The sequence below is a fragment of the Pseudophryne corroboree genome, chromosome 10 (assembly GCF_028390025.1).
Source record: "Pseudophryne corroboree isolate aPseCor3 chromosome 10, aPseCor3.hap2, whole genome shotgun sequence".
Lineage (NCBI taxonomy): Eukaryota > Metazoa > Chordata > Amphibia > Anura > Myobatrachidae > Pseudophryne > Pseudophryne corroboree.
The window spans coordinates 230029841-230054656 of NC_086453.1; the positions used below are offsets into that span (position 1 = coordinate 230029841).

A 24816-nucleotide genomic window follows, 5' to 3' on the forward strand; every position below is an offset into this window, starting at 1 on the left:
GCAGTGCACACAGATATGGTATGTGACTGACTGAGTCACTGTGTGTATCGCTTTTTTCAGGCAGAGAACGGATATATTAAATAAACTGCACTGTGTGTCTGGTGGTCACTCACTATATAATATATTATGTACTCCTGGCTCCTGCTATAACCTATAACTGGCACTGCAGTAGTGCTCCCCAGTCTCCCCCACAATTATAAGCTGTGTGAGCTGAGCAGTCAGACAGATATATATAATATTATATATAGATAATAGATGATGCAGCACACTGGCCTGAGCCTGAGCAGTGCACACAGATATGGTATGTGACTGACTGAGTCACTGTGTGTATCGCTTTTTTCAGGCAGAGAACGGATATATTAAATAAACTGCACTGTGTGTCTGGTGGTCACTCACTATATAATATATTATGTACTCCTGGCTCCTGCTATAACCTATAACTGGCACTGCAGTAGTGCTCCCCAGTCTCCCCCACAATTATAAGCTGTGTGAGCTGAGCAGTCAGACAGATATATATAATATTATATATAGATAATAGATGATGCAGCACACTGGCCTGAGCCTGAGCAGTGCACACAGATATGGTATGTGACTGAGTCACTGTGTGCTGTGTATCGCTTTTTTCAGGCAGAGAACGGATTATAAAGTAAACTGCACTGTCCTCACTAGTAAACTCTCTCCACTCAGTCTCTACACTTCTACAGTAACAGTACTCCTCCTAGTCAGCTCCAGTAAATCTCTCTCAGTCTCTTATAATCTAAATGGAGAGGACGCCAGCCACGTCCTCTCCCTATCAATCTCAATGCACGTGTGAAAATGGCGGCGACGCGCGGCTCCTTATATAGAATCCGAGTCTCGCGATAGAATCCGAGCCTCGCGAGAATCCGACAGCGTCATGATGACGTTCGGGCGCGCTCGGGTTAACCGAGCAAGGCGGGAAGATCAGAGTCTGCTCGGACCCGTGAAAAAAACCATGAAGTTCTGGCGGGTTCGAATTCAGAGAAACCGAACCCGCTCATCTCTAATCTGGACTCAAACCCTGGACTTCTTGGGAGTCACCCCAGTTGATGTTTGGCAGTTTCTGTGTGAGTGCGACCCTATATGCACATATATATATATATATATATATATATATATATATATATATAGAACAACAATACCTTTATCTCGCGCTGTATTGAAATCAGGCAGCACCTCTTGAAAAAACTCCCTGCTAGTGGGAGATAAACATAAGTTATAGGTACAATATGCAGAGGGCGCACAACAGTACTATTATTTCAAAATGAAAATCAAACCAGCGTGACCCGAAGGACAATAGTTTTAATAAAACAATAGATTAAAATTCTAACACAGTAATATAATGTTTCATAAGTACAATATTCGTTTGTACAATAAACAAGGTACTTTCTACAAAGATTTTTTTACACAAAACCCAAAGCGTTTCGTCCGCTATGAACTTCATCAGGGGTACAGGTCATAGCTGGTGATGTAGATGGAGGGAAAAAGAGAGAGAGAGAACAAAAGAGCAAAAAGGAACATCAGTTGGTATCACATTTCTCTTTAACATTTCTTATAAGACAAATACAATTATTTTATCCAAGAACAGAGACTACTACATTATCTAATATTGAAAAGAGGAAATATATTCTCTAATATTTCATGAAACACTGAAGGAAGGAAATATTGAGAGAAGAATGATATTCTCTATTATCTAGCTATTAATTTAGTGCTAACCAATTCTGGTTAGTAGAATGACTACTTACTGTGAGGATACTTTAAGGGATTCCCCACGAGAATGATTTCACTGCAAATAAGGATATAGGGGTATATTTACTAAGGTCCCGATTTTGACCGAGATGCCGTTTTTTCTTCAAAGTGTCATCTCGGTAATTTACTAAGCAAAAATCACGGCAGTGATGAGGGCATTCGTAATATTTTGGAAGTCCTAGGAAAAAATCACGAATCAATACACCATCGGTCAAATACGCCTGCAATTTGGTAGAAATCGGTCATTTACTAAAAAGTGCAAAACACAAACACTGCCGACAATAGCCAAACACTGCCGTGATAAAATACAAATCGTGAAAAAGTGCTAAAAAAAAACAGACCTGTTTTTTTATCCCGTGTTTGTATAGGCATGCACGGATCCATGATATCCGTGCATGTTTTTCAGTGGGAAGGGGTGGGAAATGTTTTAATTTTTTTTTAAAAAATGCGTGGGGTCCCCCCTCCTAAACCAAACCAGCCTCGGGCTCTTTGAGCCGGCCCTGGTTGCAAAAATATGGGAAAAAAATGGACAGGGGTTCCCCCATATTTTAACAACCAGCACCGGGCTCTGCGCCTGGTCCTGGTTCCAAAAATACGGGGGACAAAAAGCGTAGGGGTCCCCCGTATTTTTGAAACCAGCACCGGGCTCCACTAGCTGGACAGATAATGCCACAGCCGGGGGTCACTTTTATACAGCGCCCTGCGGCCGTGGCATTAAATACCCAACTAGTCACCCCTGGCCGGGGTACCCTGGAGGAGTGGGAACCCCTTAAATCAAGGGGTCCCCCCCCTCCAGCCAGCCAAGGGCCAGGGGTGAAGTCCGAGGCTGTCCCCCCCATCCAATGGGCTGCGGATGGGGGGCTGATAGCCTTTGTTGTAAGTTATGAATATTGTTTTTAGTAGCAGTACTACAAGTCCCAGCAAGCCTCCCCCTGACTTTGTGGTCAGCGGGTGACCGAAAGTAACCTCACCGCTGACCACATGGAGAAGTGAACATAAGGTAAGTATGTGTATATGGTGGTGTGTATGTTTGCATTAAAGTTATACTTTCAAGGTGTGTGTGTTATGTCTTTATTGGGGTATTTTTTTAGTAGTAGTACTACAGGTACCAGCGGGCCCGGTTTTCCGCCGCATGCTGGTACTTGTGGTTCTCCAAATACCAGCTTGCGGGGGAGGCTTGCTGGGACTTGTAGTACTGCTACTAAAAACAATATTCATAACTTACAACAAAGGCTATCAGCCCCCCATCCGCAGCCCATTGGATGGGGGGGACAGCCTCGGGCTTCACCCCTGGCCCTTGGGTGGCTGGAGGGGGGGGACCCCTTGATTTAAGAGGTTCCCACTCCTCCAGGGTACCCCGGCCAGGGGTGACTAGTTGGGTATTTAATGCCACGGCCGCAGGGCGCTGTATAAAAGTGACCCCCGGCTGTGGCATTATCTGTCCAGCTAGTGGAGCCCGGTGCTGGTTTCAAAAATACGGGGGACCCCTACGCTTTTTGTCCCCCGTATTTTTGGAACCAGGACCAGGCGCAGAGCCCGGTGCTGGTTGTTAAAATATGGGGAAACCCCTGTCCATTTTTTTCCCATATTTTTGCAACCAGGACCGGCTCAAAGAGCCCGAGGCTGGTTTGGCTTAGGAGGGGGGACCCCACGCAATTTTTTTTTTAAGTTTAAACATTTTTTTTTTTTACAAGGTGCACAATGAAGCCCAGCACGGATCTCTCAGATCCGGCCGAGATTCATTGTATTAAAGTCGGCAGTGTTTTACAAGTCACTCACGTAAAACACTGCCTAAAAAAACTAATGACATCGACATCGGAAAAACCGAAAATGCAGAATACGGCAGCTTAGTAAATTAGTCGTAATCAATTCAAAAAGTTGCATATTTACACTTTCGATGTCATTCGTGATTGAACTTTGACCTCAAACGGGAAAATACGATTCTTAGTAAATTTACCCCATTGTGTGCTGGACATTTCTAATGAAGAAAAATAGGTAATACTTATTTGATTTTAAAAACTAATTTAAATCTTAGCATAGTGTTTGGATAATTAATTTGTCACTTACATGAATGTAATTAAATCTTCTTATTGAAGATCAGATATTCATTATTCGTTACATATAACAGAAGTTTCTAGATGTATATAGAGAAATAGATTTAATTCCCAATTCTTTTTACAATTTTTTGGATTTTACCTATATTCATATCTATCATACTCACATTCAATTCTAGCAATGGATATGAACGGTTAGGAAGTATCCTCCAGGGCTAATAAAATACCATGAGATATCTATATAAATTAAATAACACTTAGTTTATTGATTTAATTCCCAATCCTTTTTTCAATTTTATATTTAAATTTACCTATATTCATATGTATCATACTCACATTCAATTCTAGCAATGGATATGACCGGATAGAAAGTATCCTCCAGGGCTAATAAAGTACCATAGGATATCTATATAAATTAAATGGCACTTACTAGGGTTCAAATCATAAATTTAAATCACTATAGTTTGGATTATGTCAATTAATAGATACAAACTTACTTTAAAAACGAGGCCAAATCAGTGACATCAAACAGGATATCCGGAGGGATAGATAGTACCCAACTACAATTAAAATTAAAATTCTTATTACTTCAATTAAGAGAAAAAGACCAATTAGACTAAGAGCCAGAGGTTACTACTTACAATAAAGATTCTGGATATGTGTGGCTGCCTCCTCTCCTGAAAGTCAAGTGAACTGGAGAGTGTAGGTCTGGCTTATTTATACCCATATAGGTATTACCTCATTTACTTTATCTCATTGATAGGTTAATAGGAAATAGTAGAATAATTGAATGCTAAACTAGTAATAGATTAATATAATAGTTAAATTGATGTTAGTAATGATTAAGATGTGCTTAATAAAGAGGATATAAAGAGGAGGTGATGTAGCACTGAAGTATGGAACTGAGTCATCTGCATTAAGTTTCCAAAGTAACAAAATTACAATAAATATGCAGGGGCATATGCAGGATCTGTAGGGGAAAGGGGGGGGGGTTTCCAGACTTGACACCAAGTCACATGTACTTACTGTACTTCAACGTTTCGGAGTTTAATCCGTCTTCAGGAAGGATACATGGCAATGCTACGTATCCTTCCTGATGGTGGATCAAATGTTGAAGTAAGAAGGTGTTATTTGTGCTAGGCTTTCAGCCTGCTCGATTGCCACTCTTCTGCAAAGTATTTTAGTGCTGTGCTGTGGTCAGAGTGCCTTCTCTGACAGACTGTATATAGAGAACGCCCCAAACACATATTTTACATATATAGGGCATTAATGGAATCTCCCCCCCAAAAAATAATAATAATAATAATAATAATAATATATATATTTTTTTATTATTATATTTTTTATTTTTTTTATTTTTTTTTATTATTTTTTTTATTTTATTTTTTATTATTATTATTATTTATTTATTTATTTATTTTATTTTATTTATTTTTATTATTATTTATTTTTTCTTTATTTATTTTTTGTTTATTTTTATTTCCATTTTTATTTTTATTTATTTGTTATATATATATATATATTTTCATTTATTTATTTATTATCGCTCCAGCGTCATGCAATACGATCAAGGGGAATTACCCACAGGGATTCAGTCTAATATGTAGGACATGAAACTGAGTTAAATGAGATGGGGTGTGTCCAACATCATTCCTGGCATTTAGCCAGGTTTGGTTTCCCTAAATAGTAACCAGAGAGACAGTGAAAAGCATTATGGGTAATATAAATCAATTAGGTATTTCCTCCTAAGGAGTTATTCTCATAATAATACCGTTAATACACTTAGTTTGATTATTTGAAAATTATAAATCTATGCACTTTTGGTTAAGTAATATCCATTCTAATATAGTAAATGGAGCACATATATATAGAGCACCAATCACTTTGCAAGGGAAGTGATGTAATCACTTTTCCCTTTATAAAGGGTGGTTATCAGGTCCAATGCCTCATTATACAGAGACTTGGCTGTCAGCACTGCACTACTGGAGGGTAAGGTTTTGTTTTTGTTTTTACAATAGTATATTATTAACTTTGAAAGTGATCCCATTTATTAGTATACACTTTGTACCAACTATATGTATTTTATTGACACTAATCATTTATAAATGTAATTTTTTAAAGAGTATATGATATGCACTAATTATATATATTCACTATATAAATATGACAGATTTATTCATGAATATGAAACTAAGTTGTATGAGTTATACACTCACTTATATAATTTTTATAGTTAATAGATCTTCCCCTTACTAAGTGAAAGGAGTATTTGTTTCTCCATGGGGTGGGAACTCTTTGTACCATACTGGTACTTTAATGGATGGTCTAATTGATATCAACCCAATTAATTTACCAGGTCTACCACGTGTTCTAAATTGGTTAGACATTATACCCATTTGAATTGCCTTCACTCCTGAGTCTCTGAGTGTCAGGTTCAAGCTGCTGACCGACGAAGTATGTGCTATATTATAGAGATTTCTTTAATGATTGGCACTAATGAACTACACCCCCTGTGGGTAGCACTTTGAGTAATTTGTTTGAATTATTCGATCATAGATAAGTGATACCGTCCATAAAGGATGGGTTTCCCTAATAAACATATCATGTGGGTTCACTATACTGATGGTTAATACAATTAGTCCTGGGTTTTCCCAATATGAATAATACCCCTTTTACACTCGCACTCCCGGGTCACTCCCGGGATGCGTCCCAGGATGCCTTCCCGGGACTGACCCCTTTCACACTGCACTAAGACCTGGGATGGACCCGGGACAGCCCCATTTACACTGATCCCGGGATATCCCTGCAAATGCATATGCATATCATTAGAAATGGCCTTTTCTGGCTCACATAGATGAGGTCACACTAGTCAACAAAGGGAGGGGTGGTGCCTGCTCACACCATTGCTGCAGTCATGGCCGACGGAGTACCAGTGTGTATGCCTGAGCTCATGATTCTTTCTGCTTTGCAGATGTTTCATACAGCCACTGACAGCATGATGCAGCTTGTCACACTGTGCAGTATACTGCACATATATTTTATGAGGAGGAGGAGGGCGCAATTTATGCTGGATTGGGCTGCTAGTCGCCGCCAATATTTGCGCAGGAGGAGAGCCCTCATATCATCCAGGATGAGTACCATCCTGAGCGTGAGTACGGGCCCTAACTGCTCATTTTGGTCCAGAGATCGCCGGCACGGAGAAGCCTTTGAGGACCGTGGAAGCTTACCAGGATGAGGAGTGGATGGCTAACTTCCGTGTGTCTCGTGCAACCTTTAACTACATCCTGGAATTACTTACCCCAGCACTTGACATGCAGACCACCAGGCTTAGGAGACCCATCGAGGCACGCAGGAGATTAGCTATTGCATTGTGGTGGTATGCTACCCCAGGAGAGTACTGCTCAGTCTCATGCTTGTTCGGTGTTGCGATCTCCACCTGCTGTGTCATAGTCCACCAGGTGACTAAAGCAATTGTATCTACCTTATACAAGCGCTTCATATCTCTACCACAAGGACAGCGCTTACAGGATACCATCAAAGGATTTGTGAAGCGAGGCTATCCGCAGTGTGGAGGAGCGATTGATGGGACACACATCCCCATTTCTCTAACGTCCTAGTGGATGCTGGGGACTCCGTCAGGACCATGGGGATTTGCGGCTCCGCAGGAGACAGGGCACAAAAATAAAGCTTTAGGATCAGGTGGTGTGCACTGGCTCCTCCCCCCATGACCCTCCTCCAAGCCTCAGTTAGGTTTTTGTGCCCGTCCGAGCAGGGTGCAATCTAGGTGGCTCTCCTAAAGAGCTGCTTAGAAAAAGTTTTTAGGTTTTTTATTTTCAGTGAGTCCTGCTGGCAACAGGCTCACTGCAACGAGGGACTTAGGGGAGAAGAAGTGAACTCACCTGCGTGCAGGATGGATTGGCTTCTTAGGCTACTGGACACCATTAGCTCCAGAGGGATCGAACACAGGCCCAGCCATGGAGTCCGGTCCCGGAGCCGCGCCGCCGACCCCCTTACAGATGCCGAAAAGCGAAGAGGTCCAGAAACCGGCGGCAGAAGACTTTTCAGTCTTCATGAGGCAGCGCACAGCACTGCAGCTGTGCGCCATTGTTGTCACACACTTCACACCAGCGGTCACGGAGGGTGCAGGGCGCTGCAGGGGGCGCCCTGGGCAGCAATGAGAATACCTTGTTCTGGCTAAAAAATACATCACATATAGCCCTTGGGGCTATATGGATGTATTTAACCCCTGCCAGGTCTCACAAACTCCGGAGAAGAGCCCGCCGAAATAGGGGGCGGGGCCTATCTCCTCAGCACACAGCGCCATTTTCCTGCTCAGCTCCGCTGCGAGGAAGGCTCCCAGGACTCTCCCCTGCACTGCACTACAGAAACAGGGTAAAAAAGAGAGGGGGGGGCACTTTTTTTGGCGTTTTTGATATATATTAAGCTGCTATAAGGGAGACAACACTTCTATAGGGTTGTTCCTATATATTTATAGCGCTTGGGTGTGTGCTGGCAAACTCTCCCTCTGTCTCCCCAAAGGGCTAGTGGGGTCCTGTCTTCGATAAGAGCATTCCCTGTGTGTCTGCTGTGTGTCGGTACGTGTGTGTCGACATGTATGAGGACGATGTTGGTGTGGAGGCGGAGCAATTGCCGGTAATGGTGATGTCACCCCCTAGGGAGTCGACACCGGAATGGATGGCTTTATTTATGGAATTACGTGATAATGTCAGCACATTACAAAAATCAGTTGACGACATGAGACGGCCGGAAAACCAGTTAGTACCTGTACAGGCGTCTCAGACACCGTCAGGGGCTGTAAAACGCCCTTTACCTCAGTCGGTCGACACAGACCCAGACACGGACACCGAATCTAGTGTCGACGGTGAAGAAACAAACGTATTTTCCAGTAGGGCCACACGTTATATGATCACGGCAATGAAGGAGGCTTTACATATCTCTGATACTGCATGTACCACAAAAAGGGGTATTATGTGGGGTCTGAAAAAACTACCTGTAGTTTTTCCTGAATCAGACGAATTGAATGAAGTGTGTGATGAAGCGTGGGTTAACCCCGATAGAAAACTGCTAATTTCAAAGAAGTTATTGGCATTATATCCTTTCCCGCCAGAGGTTAGGGCGCGCTGGGAAACACCCCCTAGGGTGGATAAGGCGCTCACACGCTTATCAAAACAAGTGGCGTTACCGTCTCCTGAAACGGCCGCCCTCAAGGATCCAGCAGATAGGAGGCTGGAAACTACCCTGAAAAGTATATACACTCATACTGGTGTTATACTGCGACCAGCCATCGCCTCTGCATGGATGTGCAGTGCTGGGATGGTTTGGTCGGATTCCCTGACTGAAAATATTGATACCCTGGATAGGGACAGTATTTGACGGACTATAGAGCATTTAAAGGATGCATTTCTATATATGCGAGATGCACAGAGGGATATTTGCACTCTGGCATCGAGAGTAAGTGCGATGTCCATATCTGCCAGAAGAAGTTTATGGACGCGACAATGGTCAGGTGATGCGGATTCCAAACGGCATATGGAAGTATTGCCGTATAAGGGGGAGGAATTATTTGGGGTCGGTCTATCGGATTTGGTGGCCACGGCAACAGCCGGGAAATCCACCTTTTTACCTCAGGTCCCCTCCCAACAGAAAAAGACACCGTCTTTTCAGCCGCAGTCCTTTCGTTCCTATAGGAACAAGCGGGCGAAAGGACAGTCATATTTGCCCCGAGGCAAAGGAAAGGGTAAGAGTGCACCAAGCAGCTTCTTCCCAGGAGCAGAAGCCCCCCCCGGCTTCTGCAAAGCCCTCAGCATGACGTTGGGGCTTTACAAGCGGACTCAGGGGCGGTGGGGGGTCGACTCAAGAATTTCAGCGCACAGTGGGCTCACTCACAGGTGGACCCCTGGATCCTGCAGATAATATCTCAGGGTTACAGGTTGGAATTCGAGAAGTCTCCCCCTCGCCGGTTCCTAAAGTCTGCTCTGCCAACGTCTCCCTCAGACAGGGCGACGGTATTGGAAGCCATTCACAAGCTGTATTCTCAGCAGGTGATAGTCAAGGTACCCCTCCTACAACAGGGAAAGGGGTATTATTCCACACTATTTGTGGTACCGAAGCCGGACGGCTCGGTAAGACCTATTCTAAATCTGAAATCTTTGAACCTGTACATACAAAAATTCAAGTTCAAGATGGAGTCCCTCAGAGCAGTGATAGCGAATCTGGAAGAAGGGGACTTTATGGTGTCCCTGGACATCAAGGATGCTTACCTGCATGTCCCAATTTGCCCTTCACATCAAGGGTACCTCAGGTTCGTGGTGCAAAACTGTCATTATCAGTTTCAGACGCTGCCGTTTGGATTGTCCACGGCACCTCGGGTCTTTACCAAGGTAATGGCCGAAATGATGTTTCTTCTACGAAGAAAAGGCGTATTAATTATCCCTTACTTGGACGATCTCCTGATAAGGGCAAGGTCCAGGGAACAGCTGGGGGACGTAGTAGCACTAACCCAAATAGTGCTGCAACAGCACGGGTGGATTCTGAATTTTCCAAAATCTCAATTGACCCCGACGACACGTCTGCTGTTCCTGGGAATGATTCTGGACACGGTTCAGAAAAAGGTGTTTCTTCCAGAGGAGAAAGCCAAGGAGTTATCCGAACTTGTCAGGAACCTCCTAAAACCAGGGAAAGTGTCTGTGCATCAATGCACAAGAGTCCTGGGAAAGATGGTGGCTTCTTACGAAGCGATTCCATGCGGCAGATTCCACGCACAAACTTTTCAGTGGGATCTGCTGGACAAATGGTCCGGATCGCATCTGCAGATGCATCAGCGGATAACCTTGTCGCCACGGACAAGGGTGTCTCTTCTGTGGTGGTTGCAGAGTGCTCATCTGTTAGAGGGCCGCAGATTCGGCATACAGGACTGGGTCCTGGTGACCACGGATGCCAGTCTGAGAGGCTGGGGAGCGGTCACACAGGGAAGAAACTTCCAGGGAGTATGGTCAAACCTGGAGATGTCTCTTCACATAAATATACTGGAGCTAAGAGCGATTTACAATGCTCTAAGCCTGGCAAAACCCCTGCTTCAGGGTCAGCCGGTGTTGATCCAGTCGGACAACATCACGGCAGTCGCCCACGTAAACAGACAGGGCGGCACAAGAAGCAGGAGAGCAATGGCAGAAGCTGCAAGGATTCTTCGCTGGGCGGAAGATCATGTGATAGCACTGTCAGCAGTGTTCATTCCGGGAGTGGACAACTGGGAAGCAGACTTCCTCAGCAGACACGATCTACACCCGGGAGAGTGGGGACTTCATCCAGAAGTCTTCCACATGATTGTGAACCGTTGGGAAAAACCAAAGGTGGACATGATGGCGTCTCGCCTCAACAAAAAACTGGACAGGTATTGCGCCAGGTCAAGAGACCCTCAGGCAATAGCTGTGGACACTCTGGTAACGCCGTGGGTGTTCCAGTCAGTGTATGTGTTTCCTCCTCTGCCTCTCATACCAAAAGTACTGAGAATTATACGGCAAAGGGGAGTAAGAACGATACTCGTGGCTCCGGATTGGCCAAGAAGAACTTGGTACCCGGAACTTCAGGAGATGCTCACGGAAGATCCGTGGCCTCTACCTCTAAGACGGGACCTGCTTCAGCAGGGACCGTGTCTATTCCAAGACTTACCGCGGCTGCGTTTGACGGCATGGCGGTTGAACGCCGAATTCTAAGGGAAAAAGGCATTCCGGAAGAGGTCAGGAAGCCAGGAAGGAGGTGACTGCACAACATTATCACCGCATTTGGAGAAAATATGTTGTGTGGTGTGAGGCCAGGAAGGCCCCCACGGAGGAATTTCAATTGGGTCGATTCCTACATTTCCTGCAAACAGGATTGTCTATGGGCCTCAAGTTGGGGTCCATTAAGGTTCAAATTTCGGCCCTGTCTATTTTCTTCCAGAAAGAATTGGCTTCAGTTCCTGAAGTCCAGACTTTTGTAAAAGGAGTACTACATATACAGCCCCCGGTTGTGCCCCCAGTGGCTCCGTGGGACCTTAATGTAGTTTTGGATTTTCTCAAATCCCATTGGTTTGAGCCACTCAAATCGGCGGATTTGAAATATCTTACATGGAAAGTAACCATGCTACTGGCCCTGGCTTCAGCCAGGAGAGTGTCAGAATTGGCGGCTTTATCGTATAAAAGCCCATATCTGATTTTCCATTCGGACATGGCAGAACTGCGGACGCGTCCTCATTTTCTGCCTAAGGTGGTGTCAGCGTTTCACCTGAACCAGCCTATTGTGGTGCCTGCGGCTACTAGCGATTTGGAGGATTCCAAGTTGCTGGACGTTGTCAGGGCATTGAAAATATATATTTCAAGGACGGCTGGAGTCAGAAAATCTGACTCGCTGTTTATACTGTATGCACCCAACAAGCTGGGTGCTCCTGCTTCTAAGCAGACGATTGCTCGTTGGATTTGTAGCACAATTCAACTTGCACATTCTGTGGCAGGCCTGCCACAGCCTAAATCTGTCAAGGCCCATTCCACAAGGAAGGTGGGCTCATCCTGGGCGGCTGCCCGAGGGGTCTCGGCATTACAACTCTGCCGAGCAGCTACGTGGTCGGGGGAGAACACGTTTGTAAAATTCTACAAATTTGATACCCTGGCTAAAGAGGACCTGGAGTTCTCTCATTCGGTGCTGCAGAGTCATCCGCACTCTCCCGCCCGTTTGGGAGCTTTGGTATAATCCCCATGGTCCTGACGGAGTCCCCAGCATCCACTAGGACGTTAGAGAAAATAAGATTTTACTTACCGATAAATCTATTTCTCGTAGTCCGTAGTGGATGCTGGGCGCCAATCCCAAGTGCGGATTGTCTGCAATACTTGTACATAGTTATTGTTACAAAGAAATCGGGTTGTTATTGTTGTGAGCCGTCTGTTCAGAGGCTCCTACGTTGTCATACTGTTAACTGGGTTCAGATCACAAGTTGTACGGTGTGATTGGTGTGGCTGGTATGAGTCTTACCCGGGATTCAAAATCCTTCCTTATTGTGTACGCTCGTCCGGGCACAGTGTCCTAACTGAGGCTTGTAGGAGGGTCATGGGGGGAGGAGCCAGTGCACACCACCTGATCCTAAAGCTTTATTTTTGTGCCCTGTCTCCTGCGGAGCCGCAAATCCCCATGGTCCTGACGGAGTCCCCAGCATCCACTACGGACTACGCGAAATAGATTTATCGGTAAGTAAAATCTTATTTATTGCCCCACGTGACAACCATGCTGACTATTTTAATAGGAAGGGCTGGCACTCCATCATATTACAGGCTGTTGTGGACCACAAATATTGGTAAGTGTTTATTTTTGGGGTGGTGGGATGAGTTCCATGTGTGAGTTTTACATTCTAACTTTTTTCAATTTTACTGTTCTTTAGTTTCCTAGATGTGTTTATTGGCTGGCCAGGCCGATCTCATGACTCCCGAGTTCTTGCCAATTCTGACCTGTACAACATTGTAGAGGAGAAGCAGGGAGGCTGGCTGTACCCCAAAGAGTGTGCAAAGATTGTGAATGGGGTGGAGATCCCTGTCCACATCATCGGGGATGCTGCATACCCTTTACGCCCCTGGATTATGAAAGGCTACACCCAACAGGTCCAGTTAACCCCAGAGCAACAAACCTATACTCACACCCTGAGTTCAGCAAGGATGGTGGTTGAGAACGCCTTTGGCAGGTTAAAAGGAAGATGGCGTTGTTTGATGAAGCGCAATGATGTGGACCTAAAGAATATGCCTAATGTAGTAGCTGCGTGCTGTATACTGCACAACATCTGTGAACTGAAAAATGAGCTATTCCTTCCTGAGTGGACTGTGCAGGACCATGAGGTTATAAACCCACATGTGGAAGGTGCTTTGTTTGGGACTGCCTCAAACTCCGCTGCAGAACAAATACGCCACACTATTACGTCCAACCTTGCAGCACTGGTACAATAGTGTTAAAGAATCAGCACAACATGTTTGGTGAATTACGTTTTTTTTATTTTGTATTCCACCTTTGATCTTTGGTTTCAATATTTATGATTTTCCAAAAAAACCACATTGCCACAAACTTTGTATATATGCAGAAACAATGTAGAAAACACTGAAAACATGGTCTACTGTTACGCACAAATGGGAATGTTATGCATAGATTTGCAAACAAGTTTTGATTGGCATAAAAAAAAAAACACACTGGTAGGCTTGTAGATACAACACCATAAACGACAGTGTCCCTGCAGTATATTATTACTGTGTAAAAAATAAATAAAAAGTGCTTTAATGTAGCCACTTGCTCCGCTCTGTTCAGTTTCTTCCTTCTAGGCGGTACGGTGTAAACTGTGAAGAGAATAAATACAAAATGAGCGTATATAAAAATAGCAGCGTTAGCAAACATGTGTTTGTGGCATTAATCCACCTACACACTAGCTGCTCTGCAACATTGAACTATTTATAAAAATGCAAAGCCCCCCTGGGTGGGGGCAGAAATTGCAAAGCGTGCCACCGTGCCAGCAGCGTGCTGAGCGCAGTGATCCTGCAAGGGGCTCATTTGCGCTCGCCACACTGGCCACTCATACTACACACATAACCGGATGATTAACAATTGTGGATTTGTGCTATGAGTGTTATTTTCTAAACATGTACTTACTGTTTTTCTGTAAAGTTGGGGTGACGGTGACGGCACTTTGTACAGTCCCACTGTCACTGGTCTGAGCTTCCACGGCGTCTTCAATGGTTGCAGTTATGCTGTCGTCGTTTCTGGATGTGTTTATGGACGGCTGGGAGGATGTGTCGCTGTCCTCAGGTGTGTCGTCAATTAACAACGGGGATGACGGACAGACGTCACTGCTTGTCTGTGTCTCTTCTGGAGTGCCTTCTGTAGCAGTGTACTGTGAACTGGAAGACAGACTCACCGGACTGCAGATAGCTGTGTTTCCAAAGATATTGGCACAGATGTCATAGTACTTCCAGTCGATACGGCCAACACCGCTCTTGTTCCTGTTGTTGTCATGCACCTTCAGAAACTGCTTTTTAAGAGTTTTCATTTTGTTTAACACTTGCTGCTGTGTGTGGATGATTCCCCCTGGCTTCCAGCATCTTGGAGATGTTTTTATAAATCACTGCATCTTTAACTGTGCCTGTGATCTGCCTCATTATTTCCTCCTCTCCCCTAATGCTCAGCAACTCTCTAATAGAGATGAGCGGGTTCGGTTCCTCGGAATCCGAACCCGCCCGAACTTCATGTTTTTTTTCACGGGTCCGAGCGACTCTGATCTTCCCGCCTTGCTCGGTTAACCCGAGCGCGCCCGAACGTCATCATGACGCTGTCGGATTCTCGCGAGGCTCGGATTCTATCGCGAGACTCGGATTCTATATAAGGAGCCGCGCGTCGCCGCCATTTTCACTCGTGCATTGAGATTGATAGGGAGAGGACGTGTCTGGCGTCCTCTCCATTAGAATAGAGATAGATTAGATAGAGAGAGAGAGATTGTGCAGAGTCGCAGACAGAGTTAGTTTACCACAGTCAGTGACCAGTGCAGTTGCTAGTTAACTTTTATTTAATATAATATATCCGTTCACTTCTCTCTGCTATATCCGTTCTCTGCCTGAAAAAAAAAAACGATACACAGCACAGTCAGTCACACAGTGTGACTCAGTCTGTGTGCACTCAGCTCAGCCCAGTGTGCTGCACAGTCATCAATGTATAAATTAAAAGCTTATAATTAATTGTGGGGGAGACTGGGGAGCACTGCAGGTTGTTAGCAGGAGCCAGGAGTACAATTATATTAATTAACAGTGCACACTTTTGCTGCAGGAGTGGTGACCAGTGCCTGACCACCAGTATAGTATTGTTGTATACTACTAATATCTCTTTAAATATCAACCAGTCTATATTAGCAGCAGACACAGTACAGTGCGGTAGTTCACGGCTGTGGCTACCTCTGTGTCGGCACACGGCAGGCAGTCCGTCCGACCAGAATTGTATTATTTATTATTATATACCTACCACCTAACCGTGGTTTTTTTTTCATTCTTTATACCGTCATAGTGTCATCCTAATTGTTACGAGTATACTACTATCTCTTTATCAACCAGTGTACAGTGCGGTAGTTCACGGCTGTGGCTACCTCTGTGTCGGCACACGGCAGGCAGTCCGTCCGACCAGAATTGTATTATTTATTATTATATACCTACCACCTAACCGTGGTTTTTTTTTCATTCTTTATACCGTCATAGTGTCATCCTAATTGTTACGAGTATACTACTATCTCTTTATCAACCAGTGTACAGTGCGGTAGTTCACGGCTGTGGCTACCTCTGTGTCGGCACACGGCAGGCAGTCCGTCCGACCAGAATTGTATTATTTATTATTATATACCTACCACCTAACCGTGGTTTTTTTTTCATTCTTTATACCGTCATAGTGTCATCCTAATTGTTACGAGTATACTACTATCTCTTTATCAACCAGTGTACAGTGCGGTAGTTCACGGCTGTGGCTACCTCTGTGTCGGCACACGGCAGGCAGTCCGTCCGACCAGAATTGTATTATTTATTATTATATACCTACCACCTAACCGTGGTTGTTTTTTCATTCTTTATACCGTCATAGTGTCATCCTAATTGTTACGAGTATACTACTATCTCTTTATCAACCAGTGTACAGTGCGGTAGTTCACGGCTGTGGCTACCTCTGTGTCGGCAGTCGGCAGGCAGTCCGTCCATCCATAATTGTATTATTATTATAATATATACCACCTAACCGTGGTTTTTTTATACCACCTAACCGTGGCAGTCCGTCCATAATTGTATACTAGTATCCAATCCATCCATCTCCATTGTTTACCTGAGGTGCCTTTTAGTTCTGCCTATAAAATATGGAGAACAAAAAAGTTGAGGTTCCAAAATTAGGGAAAGATCAAGATCCACTTCCACCTCGTGCTGAAGCTGCTGCCACTAGTCATGGCCGAGACGATGAAATGCCAGCAACGTCGTCTGCCAAGGCCGATGCCCAATGTCATAGTACAGAGCATGTCAAATCCAAAACACCAAATATCAGAAAAAAAAGGACTCCAAAACCTAAAATAAAATTGTCGGAGGAGAAGCGTAAACTTGCCAATATGCCATTTACCACACGGAGTGGCAAGGAACGGCTGAGGCCCTGGCCTATGTTCATGGCTAGTGGTTCAGCTTCACATGAGGATGGAAGCACTCAGCCTCTCGCTAGAAAACTGAAAAGACTCAAGCTGGCAAAAGCACCGCAAAGAACTGTGCGTTCTTTGAAATCCCAAATCCACAAGGAGAGTCCAATTGTGTCGTTTGCGATGCCTGACCTTCCCAACACTGGACGTGAAGAGCATGCGCCTTCCACTATTTGCATGCCCCCTGCAAGTGCTGGAAGGAGCACCCGCAGTCCAGTTCCTGATAGTCAGATTGAAGATGTCAGTGTTGAAGTACACCAGGATGAGGAGGATATGGGTGTTGCTGGCGCTGGGGAGGAAATTGACCAGGAGGATTCTGATGGTGAGGTGGTTTGTTTAAGTCAGGCACCCGGGGAGACACCTGTTGTCCGTGGGAGGAATATGGCCGTTGACATGCCAGGTGAAAATACCAAAAAAATCAGCTCTTCGGTGTGGAGGTATTTCACCACAAATGCGGACAACAGGTGTCAAGCCGTGTGTTCCCTTTGTCAAGCTGTAATAAGTAGGGGTAAGGACGTTAACCACCTCGGAACATCCTCCCTTATACGTCACCTGCAGCGCATTCATAATAAGTCAGTGACAAGTTCAAAAACTTTGGGTGACAGCGGAAGCAGTCCACTGACCAGTAAATCCCTTCCTCTTGTAACCAAGCTCACGCAAACCACCCCACCAACTCCCTCAGTGTCAATTTCCTCCTTCCCCAGGAATGCCAATAGTCCTGCAGGCCATGTCACTGGCAAGTCTGACGAGTCCTCTCCTGCCTGGGATTCCTCCGATGCATCCTTGCGTGTAACGCCTACTGCTGCTGGCGCTGCTGTTGTTGCCGCTGGGAGTCGATGGTCATCCCAGAGGGGAAGTCGTAAGCCCACTTGTACTACTTCCAGTAAGCAATTGACTGTTCAACAGTCCTTTGCGAGGAAGATGAAATATCACAGCAGTCATCCTACTGCAAAGCGGATAACTGAGGCCTTGGCATCCTGGGTGGTGAGAAACGTGGTTCCGGTATCCATCATTACTGCAGAGCCAACTAGAGACTTGTTGGAGGTACTGTGTCCCCGGTACCAAATACCATCTAGGTTCCATTTCTCTAGGCAGGCGATACCGAAAATGTACACAGACCTCAGAAAAAGAGTCACCAGTGTCCTAAAAAATGCAGCTGTACCCAATGTCCACTTAACCACGGACATGTGGACAAGTGGAGCAGGGCAGGGTCAGGACTATATGACTGTGACAGCCCACTGGGTAGATGTATGGACTCCCGCCGCAAGAACAGCAGCGGCGGCACCAGTAGCAGCATCTCGCAAACGCCAACTCTTTCCTAGGCAGGCTACGCTTTGTATCACCGCTTTCCAGAATACGCACACAGCTGAAAACCTCTTACGGCAACTGAGGAAGATCATCGCGGAATGGCTTACCCCAATTGGACTCTCCTGTGGATTTGTGGCATCGGACAACGCCAGCAATATTGTGTGTGCATTAAATATGGGCAAATTCCAGCACGTCCCATGTTTTGCACATACCTTGAATTTGGTGGTGCAGAATTTTTTAAAAAACGACAGGGCCGTGCAAGAGATGCTGTCGGTGGCCAGAAGAATTGCGGGACACTTTCGGCGTACAGGCACCACGTACTGAAAACTGGAGCACCACCAAAAACTACTGAACCTGCCCTGCCATCATCTGAAGCAAGAAGTGGTAACGAGGTGGAATTCAACCCTCTATATGCTTCAGAGGTTGGAGGAGCAGCAAAAGGCCATTCAAGCCTATACAATTGAGCACGATATAGTAGGTGGAATGCACCTGTCTCAAGTGCAGTGGAGAATGATTTCAACGTTGTGCAAGGTTCTGATGCCCTTTGAACTTGCCACACGTGAAGTCAGTTCAGACACTGCCAGCCTGAGTCAGGTCATTCCCCTCATCAGGCTTTTGCAGAAGAAGCTGGAGGCATTGAAGGAGGAGCTAACACGGAGCGATTCCGCTAGGCATGTGGGACTTGTGGATGCAGCCCTTAATTCGCTTAACAAGGATTCACGGGTGGTCAATCTGTTGAAATCAGAGCACTACATTTTGGCCACCGTGCTCGATCCTAGATTTAAAGCCTACCTTGGATCTCTCTTTCCGGCAGACACAGGTCTGCTGGGGTTGAAAGACCTGCTGGTGACAAAATTGTCAAGTCAAGCGGAACGCGACCTGTCAACATCTCCTCCTTCACATTCTCCCGCAACTGGGGGTGCGAGGAAAAGGCTCAGAATTCCGAGCCCACCCGCTGGCGGTGATGCAGGGCAGTCTGGAGCGACTGCTGATGCTGACATCTGGTCCGGACTGAAGGACCTGACAACGATTACGGACATGTCGTCTACTGTCACTGCATATGATTCTCTCAACATTGATAGAATGGTGGAGGATTATATGAGTGACCGCATCCAAGTAGGCACGTCACACAGTCCGTACTTATACTGGCAGGAAAAAGAGGCAATTTGGAGGCCCTTGCACAAACTGGCTTTATTCTACCTAAGTTGCCCTCCCACAAGTGTGTACTCCGAAAGAGTGTTTAGTGCCGCCGCTCACCTTGTCAGCAATCGGCGTACGAGGTTACATCCAGAAAATGTGGAGAAGATGATGTTCATTAAAATGAATTATAATCAATTCCTCCGCGGAGACATTGACCAGCAGCAATTGCCTCCACAAAGTACACAGGGAGCTGAGATGGTGGATTCCAGTGGGGACGAATTGATAATCTGTGAGGAGGGGGATGTACACGGTGATATATCGGAGGGTGAAGATGAGGTGGACATCTTGCCTCTGTAGAGCCAGTTTGTGCAAGGAGAGATTAATTGCTTCTTTTTTGGGGGGGGTCCAAACCAACCCGTCATATCAGTCACAGTCGTGTGGCAGACCCTGTCACTGAAATGATGGGTTGGTTAAAGTGTGCATGTCCTGTTTTGTTTATACAACATAAGGGTGGGTGGGAGGGCCCAAGGATAATTCCATCTTGCACCTCTTTTTTCTTTTCTTTTTCTTTGCATCATGTGCTGATTGGGGTGGGTTTTTTGGAAGGGACACCCTGCGTGACACTGCAGTGCCACTCCTAGATGGGCCCGGTGTTTGTGTCGGCCACTAGGGTCGCTAATCTTACTCACACAGCTACCTCATTGCGCCTCTTTTTTTCTTTGCGTCATGTGCTGTTTGGGGAGGGTTTTTTGGAAGGGACATCCTGCGTGACACTGCAGTGCCACTCCTAGATGGGCCCGGTGTTTGTGTCGGCCACTAGGGTCGCTAATCTTACTCACACAGCTACCTCATTGCGCCTCTTTTTTTCTTTGCGTCATGTGCTGTTTGGGGAGGGTTTTTTGGAAGGGACATCCTGCGTGACACTGCAGTGCCACTCCTAGATGGGCCCGGTGTTTGTGTCGGCCACTAGGGTCGCTTATCTTACTCACACAGCGACCTCGGTGCAAATTTTAGGACTAAAAATAATATTGTGAGGTGTGAGGTATTCAGAATAGACTGAAAATGAGTGTAAATTATGGTTTTTGAGGTTAATAATACTTTGGGATCAAAATGACCCCCAAATTCTATGATTTAAGCTGTTTTTTAGTGTTTTTTGAAAAAAACACCCGAATCCAAAACACACCCGAATCCGACAAAAAAAATTCGGTGAGGTTTTGCCAAAACGCGTTCGAACCCAAAACACGGCCGCGGAACCGAACCCAAAACCAAAACACAAAACCCGAAAAATTTCAGGCGCTCATCTCTACTCTCTAACCTCCTAATCTGTCCAGGTCGCCATGCTGCCTTCCTCACATACATCAAGGACGCTCCCCAGGGCTCTGAAAGATATCATCTTTTCTGAGCCCATAAAGCTCCAATCGGAGGCCTTTTAACAGTCCCGGGTAGTGAATCCCGGGACGGGCCCTTTCACACTACCCTGCTTCCCGGGACGGTCCCGGGACCAACCCTGGTCGAGACCAGGGTTGAAATCCCGGGATGCTCGACCCGGGAAATTGTCCCTGTACCCTTTCACACTGACAAAAAATCCCGGGACGATGCACGTTCACGTGCAATATCCCGGGATTTTCATGCGAGTGTAAAAGGGGTATAAATGGCTGGTTATAATCAGATAATTTAGTAGTGGATCGTTGTATAGTGGTAACATTGGTGTTTGTTATAGCCAATTCTGTGGCTTTGTTCTGTATCATATATAGAAACCACACGGGTTAGTCATGAGATCTGTTCATTAGTGATCAGACTAATGATACCAGAATTTTTATAATTATGGGTGTCAAAATAAGATAGGGGTCTATTTATGAACTCATAGGTGTTCTTATAATTAATACCCAATTAATCAATTTATTAGGTTCCTTATGCTTGTGAACCAGTTAGATTCTATACACATATGAATCTTCCCCATATTCGAATATCTGAATGTCAGACTCGAGGTGATGATATATGAGGTATGTGCCGTCCCATTGGATTAATCCCAATCTCTGGCTAATTGAACAAAAAGTGTCCTTTAATTAATAAAAGTTATTAAACGTTTTTTAATTAGGTATGGTCCTCGCTGTATCAATCAAGTCCCATTGAAATATTGAAACGTTGTTCATACATCTTTGAATGACCTTTTATGTGCTGACAATATGTTCTGAAATGAAGAGGTATGTTTTTCACAACCTGTGCTTTTTGGTTCTCTTTTTTCCTTTTTCTTCATGTTATTTATTCTGTTTTCCTCCTCATGTTGCTATGTCATGTTCTTTTTATACCAATATGTCATGTTATATATGAGTGTAAGGTGCTTATTGCTATGTATTTGTTTTGACTTATTATTCTACAATTGTAGATTTTACCCCTGATGAAGTCTTGGAACAAGACGAAACGCGTTGGTTTATTTATCTATCTATTATCTGATGTTACCTCCGAATCTACAATAAGGAGGAGGAATTCGTAGTGATATATCTACGCTTTTTCCTCATCACTACAAACTGATTGTTCAAATTGTGCGACAAATGTAAATGTATCAACTCTGTATACTTATGAACATTTGTGTCGGGTTTATATGTTGTTTTAATAAACTTTTATGTTAGTATTTGTTATCTGACGTAATTTATCCGGAGAGTACTGGAAGGGCCCGTTTTTAGGTAGGGCGTTGATATAACTCCCTTGGCGCCATCTCCTCTATTTCGTTTCATATTTTCACACATTTAGTTCCTCCTAACAGGGAACTTAGAGGATACAGGCAGCCATATAATTAATTAATTTCAGTGTTTTATTTGAAATAGCTCAGTGGGAGAGTAATTCTTGATATATATATATATATATATATATATATATATATATATATATATATATATATATACACACACACACACACACACACACACACACACACACACACACACACACACAGTGAGAAGAGCGCTACTACCTGATGTTACTCAATGTAAATTTTTGAACACCAATATTTCAAATTGAGTGCCAAGTGTATAAAAAAGGATTACAATAAACATAAAATTATAAGTTTCTCTTACAAAAGTCTTTCTGTTTTATTGCACCCCAAAGTAAAGTGGCAGCAAAACAGTTTTCAGGTGACTTATATTTGTATAAGTGCAAGTAATTATTGTTCATAGATGGTAAAACTTTTGCGCCTTCTGTGCTTTTTTTTTTTTATAGCTGGATAAATGCTTATATGTGTACCAGATTTCCAAGTATTAATTGCTTATAGTGAGGTCTTCTAGGATATTCTTCCTCTATCCCTTGTAGCAGTGTGGATGTACTCATCAGATGTGGACTAATGCACAAAGGGAGAGGAGGAATGTATCAGTACTGTGTGCTATCATATTCATTAAAGTGACTTTGTGCAATCACAAAAAAGTGCCCAGTGCAAAGTGCAGCCTTGTTCCAAAAGGTAAAGCCAATCGTGCTTATTAAATAAAATTAGCCCAGTGAGTTTTATAGCATGAAAAGGGTAAAAATGTACACTGCTCAAAAAAATAAAGTGAACACTAAAATAACACATCCTAGATCTAAATGAATTAAATATTCTTATTAAAGACTTTGTTCTTTACATAATTGAATGTGCTGACAACAAAATCACACAAAAATTATCAATGGAAATAAAATTTATTAACCCATGGAGGTCTGGATTTGGAGTCACACTCAAAATTAAAGTGAAAAAACACACAACAGGCTGATCCAACTTTGATGTAATGTCCTTAAAACAAGTCAAAATGAGGCTCAGTAGTGTGTGTGGCCTCCAAGTGCCTGTATGACCTCCCTACAACGCCTGGGCATGCTCCTGATGAGGTGACGGATGGTCTCCTGAGGGATCTCCTCCCAGACCTGGACTAAAGCATCCGCCAACTCCTGGACAGTCTGTGGTGCAACGTGGCGTTGGTGGATGGAGCGAGACATGATGTCCCAGATGTGCTCAATTGGATTCAGGTCTGGGGAATGGGCGGGCCAGTCCATAGCATCAATGCCTTCGTCTTGCAGGAACTGCTGACACACTCCAGCCACATGAGGTCTAGCATTGTCTTGCATTAGGAGGAACCCAGGGCCAACTGCACCAGCATATGGTCTCACAAGGGGTCTGAGCAGGGACGTGCAGTCAGGGGAGGCAGTGCCTCCCCTGTCATAATGATTAAAATAATAAAAAGAAGATATTTATAACAGTCTGTTATAAATATCTTTTTTTTATTATTTTAATAATCCCCCCCCCCCCCTGTGGCTGCGTGTGAGGCAGCGGGAGAGGTGCCTCCCGCTGCTAACACTAAAAGTCCGGGCAGCGGGGGGCGGGCAGGGGACGGGGTGCAGCAATGGGCTGTGAAAGCCCATGGGGAGTGGGGAAGCGGCACCTATACTGGTGCCGCAATGACAGGGGCGTGCGATGAATGCACGCCCCTGTCAGTGCCCCAGATGTGATTGGCCCAGCGGATCCAGTGCTGGATCCGCTGTCCAATCACCCCCTTCCCGGCTGCAGCAGGCGCCGTGGGCTGTGTGGGCGCTCGCTGCAGCCAGCACCGCTACTATGGGAGAGACGTCATGAGTCATGACGTCTCTCCCATAGTACAGCAGAGACGAGCCGGCGGACGGAGACGGAGTTCAGCGCTGCAGGAGCGGTAAGTATGTGTGTGTTTTTTTTTTTTTTATGTGTGTTTGTGTTGGGGGCAGCAACAGGAGCACAAAAACAAGGGGCACAGCAACAGGGGCACCGCAACTGGGGGGCACAACAACAAGGGACACAACAACAGGGGCACAGCAACTGGGGGGCACAACAACAAGGGGCACAGCAACAGGGGCACAACTACAAGGGGCACAGCAACAGGGGCACAACTACAAGGGGCACAGCAACTGGGGGCACAACTACAAGGGGCACAGCAACTGGGGGCACAACTACAAGGGGCACAGCAACTGGGGGGCACAATTACAAGGGGCACAGCAACTGGGGGGCTCAACTACAAGGGGAACAGCAACTGGGGGGCACATCAACAAGGGGCACAACAACAAAGGGCACAGCAACTGGGGGGCACAACAACAAGGGGCACAGCAACAGGGGCACAACTATAAGGGGCACAGCAACTGGGGGGCACAACTACAAGGGGCACAGCAACTGGGGGGACAACAACAAGGGGCACAACTACAAGGGGCACAACTACAAGGGGCACAGCAACTGGGGGACTCAACTACAAGGGGCACAGCAACTGGGGGGCTCAACTACAAGGGGCACAGCAACTGGGGGGCACAACTACAAGGGGCACAGCAACTGGGGGCACA

At 45.2% G+C, this 24816-nt stretch overlaps 3 long non-coding RNA genes across 4 annotated transcripts in view; 2 read left to right on the forward strand and 1 right to left on the reverse strand.

Moving 5' to 3' along the window:
* The window catches only part of LOC134965455 (uncharacterized), an 82350-nt gene that overhangs the window by 21785 nt on the left and 35749 nt on the right, over positions 1–24816 (forward strand). The gene's annotated exons all lie outside the window — the stretch shown is intronic.
* On the reverse strand, positions 1356–4501 carry LOC134965453 (uncharacterized). 2 transcript variants are annotated; one of them, XR_010188370.1, is made up of 5 exons: positions 4463–4501; positions 4319–4381; positions 4158–4227; positions 3989–4058; positions 1356–1480 (listed from the first exon to the last, which is right to left on the reverse strand). It is a non-coding gene; the product is annotated as an uncharacterized LOC134965453 (long non-coding RNA). The 2 variants fall into 2 exon arrangements; XR_010188371.1 differs by lacking the exon at positions 1356–1480 and adding an exon at positions 3832–3901.
* LOC134965454 (uncharacterized) lies at positions 21424–22134 on the forward strand. The gene is made up of 3 exons (XR_010188372.1): positions 21424–21500; positions 21596–21701; positions 21884–22134. It is a non-coding gene; the product is annotated as an uncharacterized LOC134965454 (long non-coding RNA).